The following is a 21,083-nucleotide window of genomic DNA, read 5'->3' on the forward strand; positions in this document are numbered from 1 at the left end:
GGAACATATTATTTTGCACATTTGCACGGCTTTTGAGGTAAGTGCTGGAACATAATACTGAAATAGTGTTCCTGCTTAATCCTTCCTGTGAACAGCACTGCCAATTTTGTTCACTCAGACTGTGGAGGCAGGCAAGGCAAAGGTCAGACACCACCAAAAAAATGGGGAAATCCAGGATTTGCACAAACATGAGGCCTCACAACTTCAGAAATCATTAGTTTCTTTCCCGGGCCTCACACTGCTCCGTGTCTGGGTCTCTTGGAGCTTGGAGGCCCTCTTTTGTTCAGATTTACCGACTGAGTGATCATGCAGGGCTTGCTTCCTTGGCAAATTTGGATGTGGGTTTCCTGCTTGCAGCTGGCTGATGGCTGAAGAGGGGGTGGATTGTCCTCCCATACCAGAGATCCCACCATGCTCAGAGGTTAGCAAGCATTAAGGGAAAATCTTATTTTTTTGAAGACAAACTGTCATCAAAAAGGGAACGTTTTTCCTCACATCCAGTTCCAGAAGCTCAGCTTGGACTTTAATTTAAGGTGTGGGTCATATTTGAAGGATTTACTGGTTTATGCAAAACCCAACATGGGTTAATTCCTTTCGCTACTGACTGGAAAGCCCAGTCAATCTTTTCCTGAGACACATGCTATATTTAGCCAGGAAATGATAAATAATGCTATTTGAAGTACATTCTGCTTCTTCCCCTTTCCTCCCCAACCCTTCTTCCTCCAAAATAACTACAAGGTATAAATAATTTGTACGTTTAACCTAAATATTCCTTGCCTGCTTAGGTGTATTTGCTTTCTGTCCCTGCACAAAAGTCATTAAGTGGGTTGAAAGTTGTTGTTTTATTGATGTACAGTATAAATAACTCACACTGCATGAGATGATTTGTGGTTGACGTATGCATGCATGATTCTCTGTTCTCTGCTTTCTTATCTGACATGCCTTTATCACTTGAACTATTCACCTTAAGAAGTGAATTCACTGATATTTGAATGGATTTCCACCACTGGCAAAAGAAAACGACTAGCTGCTATTGCGTGCCTGCAGTTTCTTGCTTTGGCTTTGTACTTGTTGAAATGTCTGTATTTTTTTAGTTCAAAATATATAGATTGCTGCCCTTCCAGTAAAGCAGGATTGTTTACTTAATTAAACATTAGGTAATGATGACATAAGACATTTTTAATTTCTTTCTCATCCATGTAAATTTCTGAACAAATCAAAATGTCTTCATTAGTAAGAAATTTCTTCTGTGGAAACAAAACACCTTTCCTTTGGTGTGCCTTCAAAGTGATAATATTGATTTGGAAATCATAAGAAAATCTTTATTCCTTTCAAAAAACATCTTTTGCTGAAGGACGTTTCCAACAGGCTCCCATAGGTGCAAACGTCTTGCTCACCATCACTTGAGAAATCCGCATAAAACCTTCGATTTATGATCTATGAAATTCTCTTAGGCCAGGTGTTTTTGACAGAAATCACAGGAGGCAGATCATACGAGTTATTCAGTAATGTTGGGCTGCAGGATATTTGCGTCAGATCAGCGTAAGGAGGTTGTAAATCAAAGGAGAGCTGGGCTCTGTGTCAGCAGCAAGTTAGCTGCTGAGGCCGTGTTCGCTGGGAGCCCTCACCCAAAGACCGAAGCTCATGCAGGTAGCAGGGGAACTGTTTGGTGAGTGCTGTTTGGCACCCAGAGTCGAGGTTAGTCTCATAAGAAGGAAAAAATCAGACAAATCATCAGTTTCCAATTTCAATTTTTCTGCAAAAGTTGCCGTGCAAGCTTGTTTATTTATTGTGAGGAAAAGACCCCCCCCAAAAGGTTGAGAGTTTCTGTACATACAGAAAGGTGCTGCCTGGCTACTTGTTCTGGGTATTGAATGTATCTGTTTGAATTCATCTTCCGGAGAGCAAAATGGATTGGGGAGGAGGAGGAGGAACAGTGCTAGTGATGTGGGAACAGATGCTTCCCTACCTGGAGCCAAAATTGAGGACTTGGGGATTTGAGAGCCTTCCCAACAGGGAAGTCTTCCAGGAAACAAGGAGAAAGAGGAAAAGACTCCAGCTAATTTCCAAGACTGGGATTCATCTTGTCTAATAGCAGCTCCCTAGAAGTGAGTTACCTGGTCTAGGGTGCTCTGGGCTCGCTCCAGAGTCCAGGCGGAGCGGCAGACGCTTGCAGGTGGGTGTTCACTCCACCACGATGGAGGACTCCAAGGTAAGCCACAGGAGCTGCCCCCCAAAGGTGCTTGTCTCTCACCATTGACTCAGAGGAGTCTGGATGACTGGATTGGGGTAGGCGCTTCAATTTCAGACGACTGATGTTAGATGAGCTGAATTTCACCCTGTTGGGCAGGTTTTCAACAGGGTTTAATCCCATGGAGGTATATCTACTTCTTGGGAGTTTTCAGAAGTGCTGTAATGTGTCACCTAAGCATCACTGAAATCATGAGTAGCTGAAGATCTGTCCTTCCCTTAAGAGGAGTTTATCTATATTTGTATCCTATAAAGCATCTATCAGGACCCTTCAGCATGCACCTCCTGAACATTTGAAAACCTGCCTCTGATGCAATTTTGCAAGCATCAAATTATGCATGACATGTCACCTTCTACAACATCTTTTATCCAACATGATGCACTGCCTAAAACTGCCGTGTCTGAAAGGCCATCAAGGCAGAAGTAGCAGTGCAGGTGTTTAACATAGGTACTGGGGCTCATTGGAAACACTGTGTTCAGGAACTTCAGCATAGTTTTTCCAATTAAAATGAGAAGGGTATGTTCTTCTAAGGCAGTCTGATTTGAAGAAAAAGACCAGTAGTCATTTTGTGAGATGTATCATCAAAATCTTTAATGACCACTACTGGTTGGGACATCAGCATTTACAGCACAGCAGTTCATCCCTCCACTGAAGAAAGAGCAAGTCCAGAATCATTAATTTAAATTCAGTGTCCCTGTCACAACCAGTAACTTAAATTAGGTATCTGAGCACGTAGTGACAAGCACAAAATTATGTTCTCCTCCATAGCCAAGCCTGAGAAGGAGCTGAACACTCACAACTCCTGTTGTAGAAAATGGAAGCTAAGCGGATTAATGACACATAACATATGCTTGATATTTAGGGCAATTTCCAAAGTCAGCCAGGCTATTGTGGACTGATGGCCATCTATTATGTATGTATGTATGTATGTATATATATATGTCTAGCAGAATCTGCTGCACAGATAATCAGTGATGCTGCATGTGAACACATGCACATGTGAGTATGTTATTTAAATTTATAATTAAGTTAAAAAATTACTTCTGTGGGGACAGCTGTGATCAGCATGTCTAGCAATACCTGAGCACAATGCACTCTGCCTGCAAAAAAAAAAAAAAAAAAATCACCATTTTCACTCACTTCAAATTTATTTGTGGTCTTTATCACACTTTGTCTTGGATTTTCATGTGCTATTAAAGAAAAAAAAATCTCTTCTGCTTCTGCAGTTTCCTCCCCTTATCTTCTCTTACTTCCAGTAACCAGAACAGCACCTTTGTACTGCAGACAGGTACTGATGGTTAGCAGGAGGGTTTCAGTTTTGCATTGCAGATTACACAGCTGCATAATCTCACAGCTCAGCAGCACGGCGATATGCAGTCAGCTGGAGGAGAGCTGGGAGTTTGGTATTTCTTACCTGTTTTCCAAATCCCTTTTATGGTTCTGAAGAGACGTGAAGAAGGGTGGTAAAATAAAAAGGAAGCAGTTTGTTTTTTTTTTTTTTTTTCCAATGCTGCTGTGATTGCCAGTGAGTGTGAGTATTACCTGAGCAGCAGCTAGCAAGTTTCTGCAGGAGTGTGTTGATAGAGCAAGTAAGTAGCAGTAGCTCTAAATAAATCATTTATGTGTGCACTGCAGACTGTGCTTCAGGGATTGGCATTAACGGTGGCGCACTTTCAGACAAACAGTGGAAAAGGCTTTCACCCAACTTTTTACTGAAACCTCAGAGGAATAAAACAGGTCAGCGGTGAATATTAAATTAACTTTTGGCCATCTTCCAAAGTGATCTGGCCTAGTTAGGAAACATCAAGAAGGAAGAAAGCTTTGCTTCTTCACATCCTGATTTCTCCAGGGAGGGAAGAGAAGGAGATCTGTGCATGGCATTACAAAGGCAACCTGATTATCTAAGTCAGCAGTTAGTTCTTCATGCGCACAGAGACAGCCCCATGCAAATCTGCCTAACACCTGCATGCACTTCTCTTGCAATGCTGAAGCAATATTTAATCCACCTGCATTTTTTAGTGCAAACTTGTATGTTCTGACAAATATGACTAGGTCAACAGGGTGTTTATTCTGTTTTGCAAGACCATCAGTACAACCTTATCAGACGGGGCATAACGTGACTTTGCTGCCCTTGCCTCCCCAGTGCATGTGATAGGATCGGTCCTTCTCTGGAGAGTGTACCTCTCCTTATCTCAGCCATGTGAAGGCATAGCAAGGTTGACTCCAGTGGAAACCACTTAGCAGCCACAGAAATGCTGCACGGAAGCACCACTCTCCATTTTCTTCATTTTGGCTGTTTGTCCAAAACATAATTTGGTTCAGGAGCTTACACTTTTAGAATAAGCCTGGGTACTTAGGGATAAAGGAACAATGGGGTTAAACCATCAGTAGCTGTTGGCCGTCCCATGAAGAAAATTAAGAGATGTATTGTCTGTTCATAAGGAAAAATCTACTAGAAGAGAGAGCAGGAGATGGGTAGGCCCTTTGCTAAATTTGCAGTTGATTATCCCATTCAGAGGTGTGTATAGTGAGAGATGTAAATAAGCCATCGGAGACCCTCATGCCTCCTCACCATCTCCGGAGGTGTGCCTGCTTCCCACTGGGCCTCCCATGAGACCGCGTTCAGTACGCCCAGAGAGGGCTAATGTTCATTAGCCCCATTAGATCTCCTGCAGGGAGCAGAGCTACTGAAATGAAGAGCTAATGGGTCTGCACAGCCAACTTTCCCCACTGCTTAGGTGTTTCCTTCACAGGACTTGGGTTTGCTCTAGGGGAAGGCGAGTCCCCGGCGAGGCGAGGTGACACAGGTTGCAATGGAGTGGAAAAGCAGGCTGTCGTGTACCCCCGCCTTGGCACACACTGCCCACCGTCATCTCTTCAGCCTCTCACCCCGCTTGCTTGTTGTGCTTCAAATGCTCTGTCCGATGGCTCTAGTTAATGCTGCAGGTATTCACTGGGATGGGCTGAAAAGCTCACGTGCAAAATAGGGAAAACGCTTTGAGGTTGCAGCTTTCTCCTGCGTCTGTGGTCAAAAATGCAATTATACGTTTTTAATAACGTTGGTCAGAAAATGTTGTGATGAGTGGCTTTTTATAATTTTTTTTCTTCCTGCAAAAGTTTTCAACACAAATGTAAAAGCCACAAAGCAAACATTTTCTGACACACACCTCCAGCTAAAATTTGGAAATGCTGCTGTGGAGCCATATGGGAACTGTATTGCTGTGCATCTTAGATTTAGATTAGATATTAGGAAGAAAATCTTTCCTGTGCGGGTGGTGAGGCGCTGGCACAGGATTCCCAGAGCAGCTGTGGCTGCCCCCTCCCTGGAAGGGTTCAAGGCCACATTGGACGGGGCTTTGAGCAACCTGGTCTAGTGGAAGGTGTCCGTGCCCATGGCAGGGGGGTTGGGACTCAATGGTCTTTAAGGTCCCTTCCAACCCAAACCATCCTGTGATTCCATGATCTTGCTGGGGGTACTGGTGTTACCCCTGTTGGTTAGTGAGAGCCCCACTCCCCGCAGCGTGTGAGGTGCCACCCGGCCGAGGAGCGCAGCTCGGGGGGAGGGAGGTGGCAGGGGTGGCAGCCCTGGCCTCCTGCTGTGGGACTCTGCTGCGTTTCCACCTTAGCACTTCCCAGGAACTGAATCTTTCCAGTCTGGGGGAATTTTCTGATGTCAGAAACAAGCTTTTCATAAACAGTCTTCTTGGGTCGAACACATTATTTTCCCTGGGATGGCAGAGAAATGACAGATTTTTAAAATTTTAATTAACCTTCAATAATGTAACAAGCTCAGAGCTGGCTGCAGCCTGCAGAAGTTTCCCCGCGGAGGGCACAGAGGTGCCCAAGCACCCAAGCTCTCCCTCTGGAGCCCATCCAGGGCTCCTGCTTCTCACCCCCTGATCCCCACTGGGAGCCAACTGGGCACTGATGGCCACGGCAGACAAACCCAGCCATCTCCAAGTTTTTAGGGCTGTTGGCAACCACGATCAAGTTTAGGTGGTGGACTTCCTCCCAGAGGTTGAAGGGCGAGCTGCTGAGCCACCAAACCCTCAGTTATTTTCCACATCTGGTTTGATTCTCTGCAGATAAACAGCAGCCTTGCCATTAACAACAAAAACTTAATTCACTGAGGTTTGTTCAGGCACTGAGAGCAAATATTTTTCCTTTGCAGCTTGGGGTCATTTTAAGGGAAAAACAGGGCTGGAGGTATATCGCCCCTTTAAAAATTATTATTACTTCCTAGAGAAAATAAAATGTAAAGCACCTCTTCCTTCCATTTGTGAGGTTATTTTTACGGAAAAATTGCTGGCTTGGGAAGGAAACATTGCTTTGTGCCTGATGGGATCAGAGCAGGGGATTTGAATAAATGTATGGATTAATTTACCTTTTTCTTCTTTTTTTTTTTTTTTTTTTTTTTTTTTAATGAAAATGCTCATTCATAAGTCATACTTCGATAAAACCCTGTAGAAATGTTTGGTCTGTTTTTCTGTTGTCTGCTCCCTTTCAGTGCCAGGACTAACACACAAAGGGAGAGGATGGAGTAGCCAGCAAGTACCGCAATTATAAGTATTTTAGGAAACGTCCGTGGCTGTATAAGCCGCTGATTCCCCTCACTGCTGCTTGGGAGGCTGAAGCCCCTATGTAGGTCACGTTCTCCAAGACTGCTGCCTGCCTTACAGCCAAACCTGCTGTTGACTTGGGCTGTCTTAATGCATCAAAGAGCCTCTGCTATGCTTCAGCTCCCCTTCTGAACTCGAGCTGCACCACTTAGCTCTTCTTGTAATCGCTGAGGTGGGTAACCTGACCAGGGGAGCTTGAGCATTAATCACAGCCTTTCTGGTTTCCCAGGCAGAGAAGAAAATTTCTCAGTTTACCATCACTGTTGTTATTTTTAAATCTTTGAAATCTCTCCCTAAATCTCTTCTGCCTTTTCTCTTTTTTTGGTTTCCATGTGTCATAACCCAGTTACTATTATCAATGATCATATGCACTGAACCAGAAGAGGCAGTTAGGACTTTTTTTTAATTAAAAAATACTTTTAAGAGAACAAATGGAGACCCACAGAAAATGAAAATGGGAATGCAGCCGGAGAACGTTTCTCTCTGCTGCACAGTGATAATAACATTGGAGGTGCCATTACGTGATGGAGCAGCCTATTGAACAGCCAGTGGATTTAGGGTAGGGACTGCTCCTTAGCAGAAAATTGCTTTTTCCTCCTTGCTGTTTTGCACAGCATCACCTCCAGATGAGAGGATCAGAAACTAAGAGGCTGGAAGTACACAGCTGACAATTCTCTGGAAACCTAAGGAATTATTGCAGGGAGGCACTGGTCATTTGTCCCTCTTTGCTGCAGTTTCTGTGTCTGGCATTGCAATGCCAAGACTTGTGAGCAATGCAATGTGGGGTCAGCTTCTGCTGGCCTTGACCCAGCCAGGAGAGGGGCACGTGTCTGCTGTAATTGGGAATTGCCCGATGTGCAGCGAATCGCAGCCAGCTGGGGTTAGGCAGAAGGAGATGCTGAGTGCATGCTGGTGAGAAACGGCTGTTTTTAATCACAAGTGCGGTGTTTTTCCTTTTCCTTCCTCACAAGTTTTACCAGTCATGATTTTTCTCCTTTGCTGACCGGGTTGATTCTTAAACACTCCCACCTTTCCCAACCATGGCAGGAATGTTTCCTGATGTCTTTGCTGTTAACCACGTGCAGAAGCCAAGTAAGAAACCTGAGCTTCTCCGAGGCTTTGGTCGCACAGTGGCCAGCAGGAGCAGGGGGATTACGGCTCCCTGCTCCCACGTGCCACCCAGCTGGGCCGTGGGGAGATTAGGAGGCCCAAGTCCCAAGGCTGGACCTGTGTCCAGACTTAGGCTGGACCTGTGTGCCTGGAAGGGGAGTGGGGCAACCACAGAGGTCTGGATCTGCCGTCCTGCTGGCGGGTTGTTTCCCTGCACCCCTTCCTCCCCTGGCATGAGCACTGCAGCGTCCTGGCGGGGCTGGGACCCGGTGGGTGCCATGGGGGGGACAGAGGAGCCCCCCGGGCATCGGGCTGTTTTGCTGGGGGGCGTAGCAGGGCGTGCAGCTGTGGCCCGGAGCTGCTGTGGGCTGAAGAGTGCAGGTAGTCCTTTTTCTGCCAGGCTTCCTCTCAGGCACCGCTGGCAGAGGGAGGATATTTTCCTCAAACTCCTGCAGAGCAGAGCTCACTTTCCTGCACAGTCACACCTCATTTTAGGGATGCCTCCTCCCTTTTTTTTTTCCATTTCCAGAGCCAAAGAATGCAGTAAAAGTTTCAGTAACAGGTACTTCTTATCAAACCTGATTTACAGAGTGCTCAGAGTTTTCAGTGTTTGTCCTTGCTTTCTGGGAGTTGGCAAGCCTGCCTCAGTATTTCATTTTTATGATTTCAGTTTTTTTTTGCACATGGCCGAGAGACTTATGCGAGCGGGGGGTTCATGAAGTACCAGGAGCCCTCCCCTGCTAACCAGTGGGCTGTGAGCAGGGATCTGGGTAGTGCTCAGCTTTCATCTGGCCTTGTGCCTTCTTCCCGGGGCTGGTGGTTAATGGGTGGATGTTAGCCGTTTGTCAGACACCACTAACCGACTACAGATAGCTTCACGGGACAGTGGAGAAAGATGGGACTGGTCTTCATGTAATAACCTTATCTGAAATTCAGCCAGCCTTCAAAGCCAGCTGGTATACTTCATTTGTCAGTGGAGCAGGGTGGGGGTCTCAGTTATTTTTTTTAAATGACAGCACTGATATCACCTAATTGGTTTGGTGATAAAATCTGTAGAAGAAGGTTGTAAACCCTTTCTGATTTGTTCAATTCTGCTACCATGGAGAAATAGCTCTATTTGTCTACTCCTTGCAGAAAAAAATGCAGACTGGGCATGATTTTTTTGTTGTCAAATGAAACACAAAATTAAATAAATAAATTAATAAGACCCCGGGCAAAATGCAGATTCAGTCAAACATTTTTTGCATCAAATGCATGATCAGTTTAATAAGGGAGATCCAGCTAAATGCTCGGAGGGTGGGAGATTGTAGGAGAGAGGGAGTAGCAGGATGAGGCTTGAAGTGTTTGGCTAGGCAATTAGCTCTTTCAGCAGTTTTCTCTATAACTTGAAGGGTTGGTAGGATAGGGTTTGGTTTTGTTGTTAAACCTTGTTAGTGTCAAATCTATTGATGCCTGGTAAAGATTACGCTAATGTGTAAGCCTTTGGGAGTTCCCTGTGTGTGTGTGCACGCACGACTGTATTATTAGCAAATGCTGATCCTGACGGATTAAAGGCAAGGTTAACAATGTATATCACTTAACTATATGGCCAGGGTTGGTCATCTTAAAATACTGGCAGTGGATGGATGGCACCTGATGACAAAAGTGTCAGGCAACCAAGTGTTAATGACATAATCACTTGTCCCCACTCCCCTCTTTTTGTAGTCCCACTGGAAATAACGCATGTGCCTTCTGCTGTATCCGGCACAGTTCTTTTCTTTGGCCCGATGCTATTGCTATATAGTGACACCTCCCAGTGGCACTCTGCAACATTTCACTGAAGTCCATACAGAACAGCTCCTTGACAGGTTTATGAAACCAAGTGGTTTATTTGTGCAGATGAAGCCTTATAAAATGTTATCTAGCTTTCCGGGTACCTTCTTTACAGAAATTGTCCCATTCTTCCCTCCCCTGAATATTTGGGCTATAATTAATAATTAAAAGCAAATACATACTTTGTAATTATGTGTTCAACGATCTGGCATTATGGTACAAGTTCCCCAAATGTAATGATGTCCTGTGGCTCAAGAAAGCAATCTCCTGTTCCAAATGTCTCCGCTGTTGTTAATGGGTTCGTGCTATGAGAGCAATGTCTCTGGTCTGCTGGTGTAACAGTGTGCAACACCTGCTAGCAACATCCAGGGACTCCACAGACCTGGTATATATAACTAAAACATGTCTCACTATCTTAAATTGGGAAAAAAACAGTATTTGTTTCAGATACAGTCTAATTATGGTAAATTACCCAGTTCCCCGCCATCAGCAGAGCTACCTCCTCCCTCATCTCTGTGTTCAGTGGTCTCCATTTGCCTCAGCTTAAAACTTTCCTCTTTCGATGTCTTTCCCTGAGTTATAGGTACCACTACTTACCATGTGGATGAGTGTTCGTATGGTGGTGCACACATTGGAGCATCTCTGCAGGTAGTACTTGCTAAGTCATTGCAAGCCCATTGTGGGTGCACCCTTGACTAGAAAGTCTCTGAAGCCACTCTTGTTTTGTATGATATGGACTTTTTTGGCTCAACTGAGCTCAATTCTAAGTCTTCACGTATGTCAAAAATATGTACTCATCTAAAGAAAGGTGTGATTTTAGAACAATTAAATTAAAGGGATGCAAACCCTGGGACAGACAGAACAGGCTATTTTTCTTTAGCAGCTCATCGCGGATTCAGCAGGAATGGGATAGGTTCTGTCCTCCCGGGGAAGTGGAACTGATGTACAGTGAACGCAGCCACTCTCTGACAGTAGCTACTCTGGAGTAGCTGCCTTTGCAGACTGTCTTCCTGAACAAATAGGGATTTTAGAAAAGGTGAACATTGCACTTCTTGGATAAATCTACTTTTGTTACGGAATGGAGTCCTCATGGCAAACTACACAAAATGGTCAGAGAGAAATACCATGTGCTCATCCAGTTCCCCATATTAAAAAAGGCCTTTGAAATCAGCTAGCTCCAAACCAAGCAAGAACTTAATCTCAGTTTAACATGAAGGGTTTGTACCATGGCTACCTACCATTTAATAATGCGTCTTTATGCTAATTGGTGCAATTTGATCTGTGGACCATCCCTTAATCTTTACAAGAGATGCCTTACTCCTCCAGTAGTTGTGCTACAGTCATTCCCATGGCAAAAAATGGTGGGGCCAGTCTGGAGTAAGGTAAGATACGTTAGAGAGCTATCAGAATTTGATCAATGGAATTAAGAAAAGAGATAGGCAAAATATGAAACACAAGCCTGCAGGGTCCTCTGTCTGGCTCGAACCAGCAAGCAGAAAGAAATTCAGACTTGCTGTCAGCTAAAGCTCCAGCACAGCTCTTTGACATGACTATGTAATGCAGCAAATCTGTTTCTCGTCATCTGACGCTCCACCGAGACCTCTTGCTATGCTTAGCTGAGAGCTTTGAATGTCCTTGCTTTTGTTGGCCTCTTACAAAGTCCCTCAAAAACACGGTTGATCTGATATTTTAGTCTGCTGTTGCCAACTATCCTGGTTGTTGTTGCATAGCAGAGAGCTAGTAGCAGCTGGTGTAATGGTGGATTTTGTATTAATGCAGTCAGGGTAGCCAGGCAGCTGTTGTGCTGCCCATGCAATCCCTGGCAGGGCATGGGCAGGACCAAGGGAGGACCACTTTGCTCTGCTGGTGTCCAAAGAAAAGGGCAGCATGGAGGAAGATCTCCACTTCATAGCCACCCTTGTGCAGCAGGAGCCCTAGCTGTGATCCTCTTACTCTTTGGGGCTTTGAGGTAGCTTCTTCACCCCCTACACTGTGGCCTCTGGAGCTTTTTTAATGCTAGGTGCAGAATAGGAAGCCAAATGCCTGTCCTGGTGCTGATGGCTCAGGGTATCTCAGCCAGTGAGTGCTAGATACGCTCTCAGTTTTGCCCCAGCAGATCTGTGCTCACTTTCATAAATGAGCAGTAAATGAGGAATGGAGTCATCGTCTCCCCTGTTGAGATCTTTATGTCTGGTCTTTGGATGCCTCTTACAGCCCCTAGTTTGGGAGAGTTTCCACTCATTTAAAGCAGGGATGCATAAGTTGGCATGAACCTGAGGGTGAAGTGTGAGCAGTAGCCGCATCAGACCTGCGAGAAGATGGCTGTGGATGGATGTCCCAAGTGCTTGTGCCTACGTTCTGTACTGCTGAGAAGCTATCAGAAAAGGACATGGTTCCTGTGTACACCTCATGGTAAGGCAGAAGCACAGGAATAGAGGGGCGTGCAGGAGTCACCCTGGCTTTGGGCTAGACTCAGAAACCCGGCCTCAATTTCTCAACAGCACAAGCGAAGTGGAAATGTTAGACATCATTATGATGGAGGAAACAATTGTTTCTGCAAACTGGGAGAAAGGAGGACTCCATGGAAATGCTTTGTTCCCCTTCTTACATGATTACATCCACAAGTAGTCAGTAGGAAACTGTGATTTATGTTTCGAGTGCACAGTAAATCACTGTGAGAGCCAACGCCCTGTCTGTGTTGTACTCACCGGGAATGCCTCTGGCCACCGACAAGCGCAACTGCCAAAATTTTCCGTCTCTGAAAGACTCACTGGCAATTTGGGCTAGGGTGACAAATTTCAAAATGCGATTGTAAAGCCTGCTGGGTGTATACACAGTCAAACAACAGCCAGCCCGTGGCTGGAGGAGATGATGGCCAATCCTGGCTGCATAGAGCAGCAACGGCACTGCTGCCCGACCTGCGACGGCTGGCGGGCCGGTGGCACCCATGCACACGTGCCTCGCTGGGCTTGGAAAAGCGCTAAGGGACTGAAGGCTTGATATTTTGGGAGGAGGTTGTATGCTCAACACTGTAAAGACACCTGGGGACAGACATGCCAACATCGCTGAGTGTGTTGGGGAGTTTGGAGGCTCTCTCTGTCGTGAGGGATTAACTACACTGGACTAAATAAACTGGCCCATGGAGCTCACCAGAGGTATTATAAGGGAAGGACTGGGAGACTGATGCAAATTGGCCAGCACGGTGACTCCAGTCTCAGTGGGATTCCTGGTCTAACCCTGCGGGCAGCCTGCCCTTGGGGGAGAGTCCCTGGCTTTGTGCTGCGGGGTGTAGGGTGCTCCCAGCCCCGCTGGCTGCCTCCGGGTGGGAGCGGTACCTGGGCCAGGGAGCGCTGAGCCTGGCTGGAGCCTGCATCAGGCAAAGCTGTTACCAAGGGATGTACCAACATTACGTTGTCTGAGATGACAGCAGCTTTCGTGGCCAATAAATGGGCCTGTAGCACAGAGCCCAGGAGCCAAGTGTGAGTGGAATAGATGGCATAAACTGCCTGTGCCCATCCTGGTAGAGCATAACCAGCTTTAAACTCTTCACTTTGAACAAAAAACAGACTGTTGTGGGTGAGAGGGGCAGGAGGGGAGAGATGAAACTGTGTTTTTTCAGTGAAAAAGCTGTCCAAAAGAACCATATTCTAATGCGTGTGGGTTATTATTATAGCTTGTTGTTGATGATACAAGACACCAGGGTTAAGGAGAGGTGGGTAATTGGTGCATTAGCTTACAAGCTGCAAGGCTTGGAAAGCTGCATGTGGCATCTCTAGCAGGCACTCAGAAAGCAGTATGGGATGTGGTACAGGTATCTAAATCCTTCCTGGCCTCCAGCTGCTGCCCCAGCGTCCTATTTTGTGTCAAACAGCCCTGTACAGACCTGTTGGATACCCTACAGCATCTCAAATGATACTGGACACCTTTGTTTAAGGAACTAAATCCCACCCTAAGCGGTTTGTTCGAGATCATATATAAAGCCTCTGAGAGAGCTGGGACCCAAGCCCAGACCTCTTCATGTGCTATCCAGCATTTTGATCACTGGAACGTGCCCTCTCTCAAGAGTGAGCATATCCATATGGTGGGTTTGATTGGATTTATTTTTGCTTTTTCTCAACTTGGCTAGCCAGGGGTCATTAAAGAAAGTTTCGCAGTGGATGACAAATGCTCCTCCACAGTGTACAACATGTACAGGGAAGGGGTGAAAGTCCTTTCACCTAACATCACTATACTTTCTGTATTTTTGTTTCAGCCTTCAATGTTATTATGTCTTCAGTACTGGGTTTTGTAAGGAAATGCACATGCTGTTTTAATATCCGTGTGCTGAGTCTCGCGCTGACTGTGTGCCTGCCTTGGGTTGTTTGTTCTGCTGTTCAGGAAAATGTGCGTGTGAACCTTCAGTACAAAAATCATATGAGACAGAACAAGAAGGAGAGAAACCCTGGATCAAAAGGAAATACATGGGGAGGTGTGGTTTAGGAAATCAGCCTCACCTGTGGCAGAAGACCTGATGGAAGTGTCAACGAGACAGTCCAAAAGTTCATCTGGCATGCAGTGGGTGCAGTATGGTTTTCAAACTGGCCATTTAGTACAGGGTTTTCTAGAATCAAAAAGCTTGCTGTGCTATGTATTTGGAGCAATAGCTGATGGTGGGGAGAGCCTGGGATCTCAGCTGTCGGTTTGAGGACTTAGTGGGCTGCAGAGAGAAGCAAGAAAATTAGGGGCCTGGGATGGAGATAGAGGAATAAACTGAATTTGGAAACAAGAGATCGATATGTAATACCAATTTGGCTGAGGCTTGGATCAAATAAGAAACCTGCTGAAAAAAATTATCTGAAAAAATGAAGCTGCTCAGATTTCTGCTTTATAAGTTTCTCCATTGATTTAATCCCCCTCCCCATCCGTTCCGTGAGTGCCGTGTCCGGTCTAATGAGGCCCCCTTCGTTCTTCTCACTTGGGCAGCCATCCGAAACCGCTCCTGTCGAGGAAGGCTTTTCCAGCCCCAGCAGCTCCAGAGGGATTTGGAGGGCAAAGAAATACAGAGTTCAGAGGAGCGGCAACTACTTGAGAGAGTTAATGAGGGGAAATGAACTCATTTGTGATACTTGTAAACTTAAAACCCAGTCACAGGGTGGAGGAGAGGGCTGAGGTATCCAGCCGGCTGCTTGTATCACAGATGTGCCAATCTGGGGAGAGGCGAGCTGCCGGCTCTGGCCATGCACAGAGCCCTGTTTCAGGTTTAAATGGGATTCCTTTGACAGACAGTCCAAGTCATGACAACAAAAAATACGTACCCTTTCCAAACGTCCTGTCCAAGGGCTTGGATGCTGACAGTGTGCTCTGTACTCCAACTGTGCTTTATACCCTCAGCTTACGAAGCCTGGCTTCCCACTGCTGCTGCCCTTAGTGGGACGGCAATGATGGACAATGGTCTAATCCCTTACCTTTGCGACAGGTACTGCAGAGAACTAAACTAATAACAAACTGAAAAAACTTCATAGACCACAGCTCAGTGTCTCATGCTTCATGCTTTAGATAATTTTGTTGCCATGTTCCATTTCAGCAATTTAAAAAGCAAACATGAAGTAATCAAAGACACGTATGACTAAACTGTACTATTTTGTTCCCCATCATCCTCTGAACAGCATCCCCCTCCTTTACCCCCTTCTCTTTGATCCCTAAAAAGACATCTATGGCTTTAAATAAACTATAAGCGGGGACATGACTCTGCTTGATGTCTGGCCTGCAATGGAAGTAAAGTGTCACTTCTAATTTTGTGTGGGTGCAGAACAAAGATGCCTGTGACCAATCCAGTGTACAGTGCACTGGTTTTGTTTGAACAGGGAGCTTTGGTGAGAAGCATATTTCAAAGGGCCAGGGAAGCAGATTTTAAATGCTGTCAAAGAGAAATTATTTTACCTTTTTTAATTCCCATTCAGTGTATCTTGTGTTCCTACCTCACAGACGCAGAGCAATAAGCTAGCACAGTAGGTAGAGTAGGCAGCTGGAGCACCATGCCAAAGACCAGATTGGCTCAGCAGGTCTCCATCCCAGGTCAGGTACTGACCCACGTTAAGTCAACCAAAGCGGCTGAACTCAGGGGTGTTTGCAAGCAGAGGAAGAGCAGAAACAGAAAAGCAACTAGGCAGCCTGCAGCACTGCTCATTTACAAACAGCAAAGCCTAGCCACCTTTGTCTGACCAACTTCAGTCACTGTTGCTAACACCAAATCACAAGGTACTAGGTCTGTATGAGCTAATACTATCTATGTAGCTGTTAGCACAGTATTTTTCAAGAAGAGTGCAATGACCAAATGAGGATTTAATAAAATTAGTCCCAGATTTACTATGAATAGCAGTTTAGCCAGGTCTCATAGATGCTAGCAGGGAGAAGCTATTTTCCTATCAAATAGCAATGCAGTTGAGTAAGGAATTGAGATAAATTGTTGGGATGACTTCCAATTGTAGACTGTGGTGAGTAAATGAGATAGGTCATGCCTCCCCAGCAGCCTGGGTTTTGGTTTCACATCAGGCAGTTCCATATTGCCGTGTCTGTCTCTTCTGCACCATTTGCTTCATATACTTTATGTACACCCACCCCTGCCCCCTGCTTCTACTCTCCCTTGTACATATTTGATCATAAAATCTCTCTGCCTTTCTGGTTCCTTGTATTTGATGTGTGCTTTATCCTGGCTACTGCCTCTGGGAGCTGGTCCTTGATGAAAATGGGCAAAGCAGACCATCAAGCTATCATGCTTTGTACGAGGCCTTATTTCCCATCTGTCAAAATTAAATGGTGCTTGTGCATTTCCCTTGGCCTATCAATATTTTCACAAAATTCAGGGCTCTAATGAAACTCAGGGAAAATAGTTGCACAATGACATTCCCTTGCATGTTGTCATGGTATCACGTAGCTCTGTGCAAGCATTTTTTTTTTTTTTTGGCTTCTTAAAGATTGATCCACAAAGAGGATTACCATCACTGCTTATTGCAGCTCTGCCACTGACGTTGCACGCATCTACCTCAGTCACCAGCCTGCCCAAATAGGCTGCTGTCTTCTAGACTAAGCATTTTTAGCACTGATTCAAACATTTAATATATAGAAGGCACTTTGAGTGTCCGCAGCCTTGGCCTTGCCCGGGTACAACCAGGCATCTTGCTGTTGGCTGTGGCTGGGACAAGATTTCAGCATTGCATGGTTTCCAGCTGAAGGTGGCCACTGTGGCCTCTCACAGAGAAAGCTTTGTCACAAACTGTCTCCCTTTCCTATGAAGGAGTCAGACTTAAGGCTGCTCACCTCTAAAAAAAGCAGCCATTTATTTTCAGGACATGAAGGCTCAAGGTGTTCTCCTTTTTCTCTCTTCTCTCAGCTGTTTGTGGCTGTTAAGGGCAGCACATGGAATCAGTTCAACTCATCTCTCTCTCCCATTTGATTATGTACATCCCTCTCGTAATTTTCCCATAGCGGTGATAGGACAGGGATAAAATACAACTGTTCTCCCCTCACACCGTCACTGAGGCAAGCACAGACACCGAGCTTTTAAGCTATTTTTTAGCTAAAAGCAGCAGGCGGTCAAAGCTTGTAAGAAGAGACACCTTGTCCCTCAATCAAAGACACATGCTCAGGTGCTTTCTTCCTCCTGCTTTCAGTCTGGAAGGAAAATTTCAGTAGCAGACATAGCTTTTAGAGACACATAGCCAACTGAATTAAGATTGAGAAATATGGGGTCGCATGAAGCCTTTCCAGGCTCTTTTCTCCCCTGTTTTTTTGCCACAACCATGTCCATCCTCACTCCTCCTGCCACCTCCCCAGCCACCCTCTGCAGCAGAGCCACAAGCTCCAGAGGGATGGCTCAGCCCCACTGCTGCAGGCTGGTGTGTCTCTCTCGTAGCACAAACGTAGCATTCCTAGCTCACCAGGCAAATGGTGATCTACTCCTTCATAGCTGGTGGATGAAGCAAATATATGTGGAGGAATAAATATAGAATTCCCACAATCGTCTTAAATTTCATGTGTGTTGAAAGGAATCAGAGTAGTTCTTCTGGGGCAGCAGATGGCAAACTCACTTGGGGATAATTCCCATTGGATTCTTATTTTTGTGGTCACTGCTTATAGGGGTCGCTAATCCCATAGCTTGACTGCTCCCCAGGGGTCACTAAACACGTTGTTTTGGATTTGGGGAAATCAAGCATGATATGTAAGACTGTCATGTTCTAAGTGCTCTAACAGGAAAATCATATGTAGTATTTTAATATGTATTACATCTCAGATTCTGACAAGACAGGCACATAGATGATGAATGTAATTTGTCAGTAAAATTCAGCAAATGTATCTTCAGGGTTTAACTCGATATCAAAGCAAGAAGGCGGCACTGAAAGTATAGAGCTGAAAATCAGACTCCTCAATCCTTTTCCATCAAGTGATATTAATTATTAGATAAATAATAGTGATTTGTACCAATGCAGTCAGTATGGAATGATAGTTCCCTAGGATGTTATCTGGGTTTGTGGGTAGAGCTTGCTGCAAAGTTCACAATAAATACTGTGGGATTACTGCAGTTCTGCCTTGTTTTAACAGGTAAGAATAGGGCAGTTCTTGCTCAGTGGTTTGCAGGCTTTTCGGATACAAGTTGTGCTAGGACAATGACATGGTTATTATTTTAGGCAGTAGGTTACTTGAATATGACTTGTATTTCTATTCATGTTAAAAAACCTTACAGTCTTTCCAAGCAGTTATTAATCTGTATTACAACTGTGTCTTTGGCTGTGTGAAAAGCAAAGCCCTGGCAAGCAGAAATATAGAGTTGCCAGGCTAAAAGCAAAATACATTAAGTCAAACATCAATATTTATGACATAGTCAGTAGTTCTTCTGAAATAAACAAGAAGAAAATATTGTGAAAAAGGATGGGGAAGGCTGGAAATGGTAGTGAAAGATAATAAATGTAATGTAGTTACAATATAAACCTCAACATAACTCAGGGCTTGGTTCTTCTAAGAACTCTGGCACAATCACCTGTGGCTAAGCAGAGGCTTCAGACGAATGAAGCAAGTGATGCACTGCTGGGCAAAAGGAGGGTCAATGAGAAGGTCCTTTTCTGCAATCCTTATTTTGCAGCTGGTACCCAAGCAGCATGGCAGTTGAGGTGTTTCTGGACTACACAGAAATGGATGGAGCCACATATCCAAATCTCATATTTAAAGTTTTGTAGGTGAAAGTTACATTATGAATCCAAAATATCTGTACTAGTACAATTCCTATTTAGAAAACACTTTCATTCTGCTTCTGGTGATAAAACACCAGGCAAATATATCGATCCTTCTACAACAACTGTTATCATTGTAAGACTTGTAAACCACATCGTAATTCTCCCAGAGCATGGGCTGCATGCCCTGTCGCCCTGGGGCAGCATGGAAATGCAACAGGATAGTGGTAATAGTAAACAGGTGAAAAGTTTCCTGTTACCCAGGGAAGGACTCAAGATTCAGTTCAAGGTTTTTAATTTTTGGTTCCATGGCAATCCACGTTCCATTTCATAGCCTGATGTGTTAGTTAAACTAGGAGAAAGAAACTTCATGTCCTCATGAGTATAAAGTTTTGCTTCCTCTTCTGAGTTTATGAGGCTGCAAAACAAGCCAGGGTCAGTGTTGAAAACCAATGCTGAGGTAGTGTACTGCATAGTGGATGACACACTGTTCTTGTAGGTAGGAAATACAGCATCGCATCCCTCCGAGGAGAGGAGGGTTTGCGTCTGTGTCTCCTGTACTCTAGGTTAGGTGTTATGGTCACTGCACTGCTGAAGACCTGGGGGAACACAGTTTGCACTAGGTGAGGGTGACAAGAAAAATACCATCCTTTCTTCAGGCTGCGAGAAAAATTAATTTTCTGAATTTTTCACCTGCTCTGTGCAGATCTGGCCCAGGCTGGCCAGTGAGGCCATGGTGGCTGGGGAGCGGGGGAAGGTGCAGCTGCGCAGGCAGCAGGCAGTGTCATTCCATCCCTCTTGTTTCTGTAGGAGATGAAGCTAAAAGCTGCTTGTATGGTGTGTGTGTGTGGCTGAGCAGCATCCTGTAATCGTGGTAGGAAGAAGAGCAGAAACCTGTAATAATCCTCACCAGCAAGTACCTTGATAATTCATAGCTACCACTACATACAGCATATTTCAGACCTGGCCTTTTATAAACAAGGTGCAAGCAGATGTAGCTCTGGTGGCCTTTACTTGGCACCTGTCCCCTGGTGCCAGCATGGCCAGGGAGCCCCGAGGATGGTCCCTCCTCATCAGCCACCCAGGGACTGTGCACCCTGGTAGCCTGGAGGTACAGAGAAACGCGCCCAGGAGGGCTTCTCCTTTCTGCAGCGAGACAAAGTTATTCCTTCAAGCCCTGCACAGAAAGCGAAGAGTCCCCTTGAGAGGTGAGGCACTGGCTCTCATGTTGCTGCTATCACCAAGCTCCCCCATGCTTGGATAGCAATGTTCAGAGGAAGGGGCCACTTTCCCCCTTGGGTAACCATGTAACGCGGGGCTGGATCAGCCCCCTGGGAGCCCAGGGAGCAAAGCAACAGGTGCCTGGGCAGCCTGTGATTAACTTTTTGCTTTCCACAGGTTAAGTCCTTTCACATCTGGTGTTGGAGATACGAACTACCAAGCCAAATATAGCACATTTACATGCATATATATGCATAGCAACTTTGTATATACGTATGTGTGTGTATACTTTGTGTGTATATATATGTGTGTGTGACACTTGAAGTGCTGCATCTTTAATTGTTTGCACAAGTCCCCAGAATACACATAGCAGACAACTAAAATTCAGAAAGCGGGGCAGGGGGCATAAGGGAGTAAGCCCATGTCCTCCTGTTATTTTCAAACATGCTTCCAATTTAAAAATGATCTGCGTTAGAAACAAGACCAACTGACCTAAGGAGCAGCAGGGAAGTTTTAAAATCATCCAAAACAGCTGTAGAAGCCTTTCCCTTGTTAGCTGCAACATGTGTGGTTGCTACAGCTACGGTGAAACCAATATTAAAAGTATGAGAATAAAAAAATGACAGCAGTTGCCCAATCCAGCCTCACGGTGGTCTCGTTTGCATGTCAGGGCCCTGTTTCTGGGAAGGAGGGTGTTGGGGGAGAAGAGGAGCAGACACCAAGAAAGACAGACAGCTGTGTAGGTGTTGTCAAGGCTCGCAGCATACCTTGCAGAGGCTTCAGCCTAGAGTTATGTCCTGGTGGTGATGCTTGTCCATGATGACAAGCACACGTCAAAACTGGTGAAGGAACAGCACTTGTCTTTTA

The 21,083-nt window shown here is 45.3% G+C and overlaps 1 protein-coding gene across 2 annotated transcripts in view; it reads left to right on the forward strand.

The window, feature by feature from the left end:
- NHS (NHS actin remodeling regulator) overlaps positions 1-21,083 on the forward strand; it is a 259,499-nt gene that overhangs the window by 180,651 nt on the left and 57,765 nt on the right. The gene's annotated exons all lie outside the window — the stretch shown is intronic.

This window comes from Tyto alba, unplaced genomic scaffold, assembly GCF_018691265.1.
Source record: "Tyto alba isolate M040663 unplaced genomic scaffold, T.alba_DEE_v4.0 Super-Scaffold_14, whole genome shotgun sequence".
Taxonomy (NCBI): domain Eukaryota; kingdom Metazoa; phylum Chordata; class Aves; order Strigiformes; family Tytonidae; genus Tyto; species Tyto alba.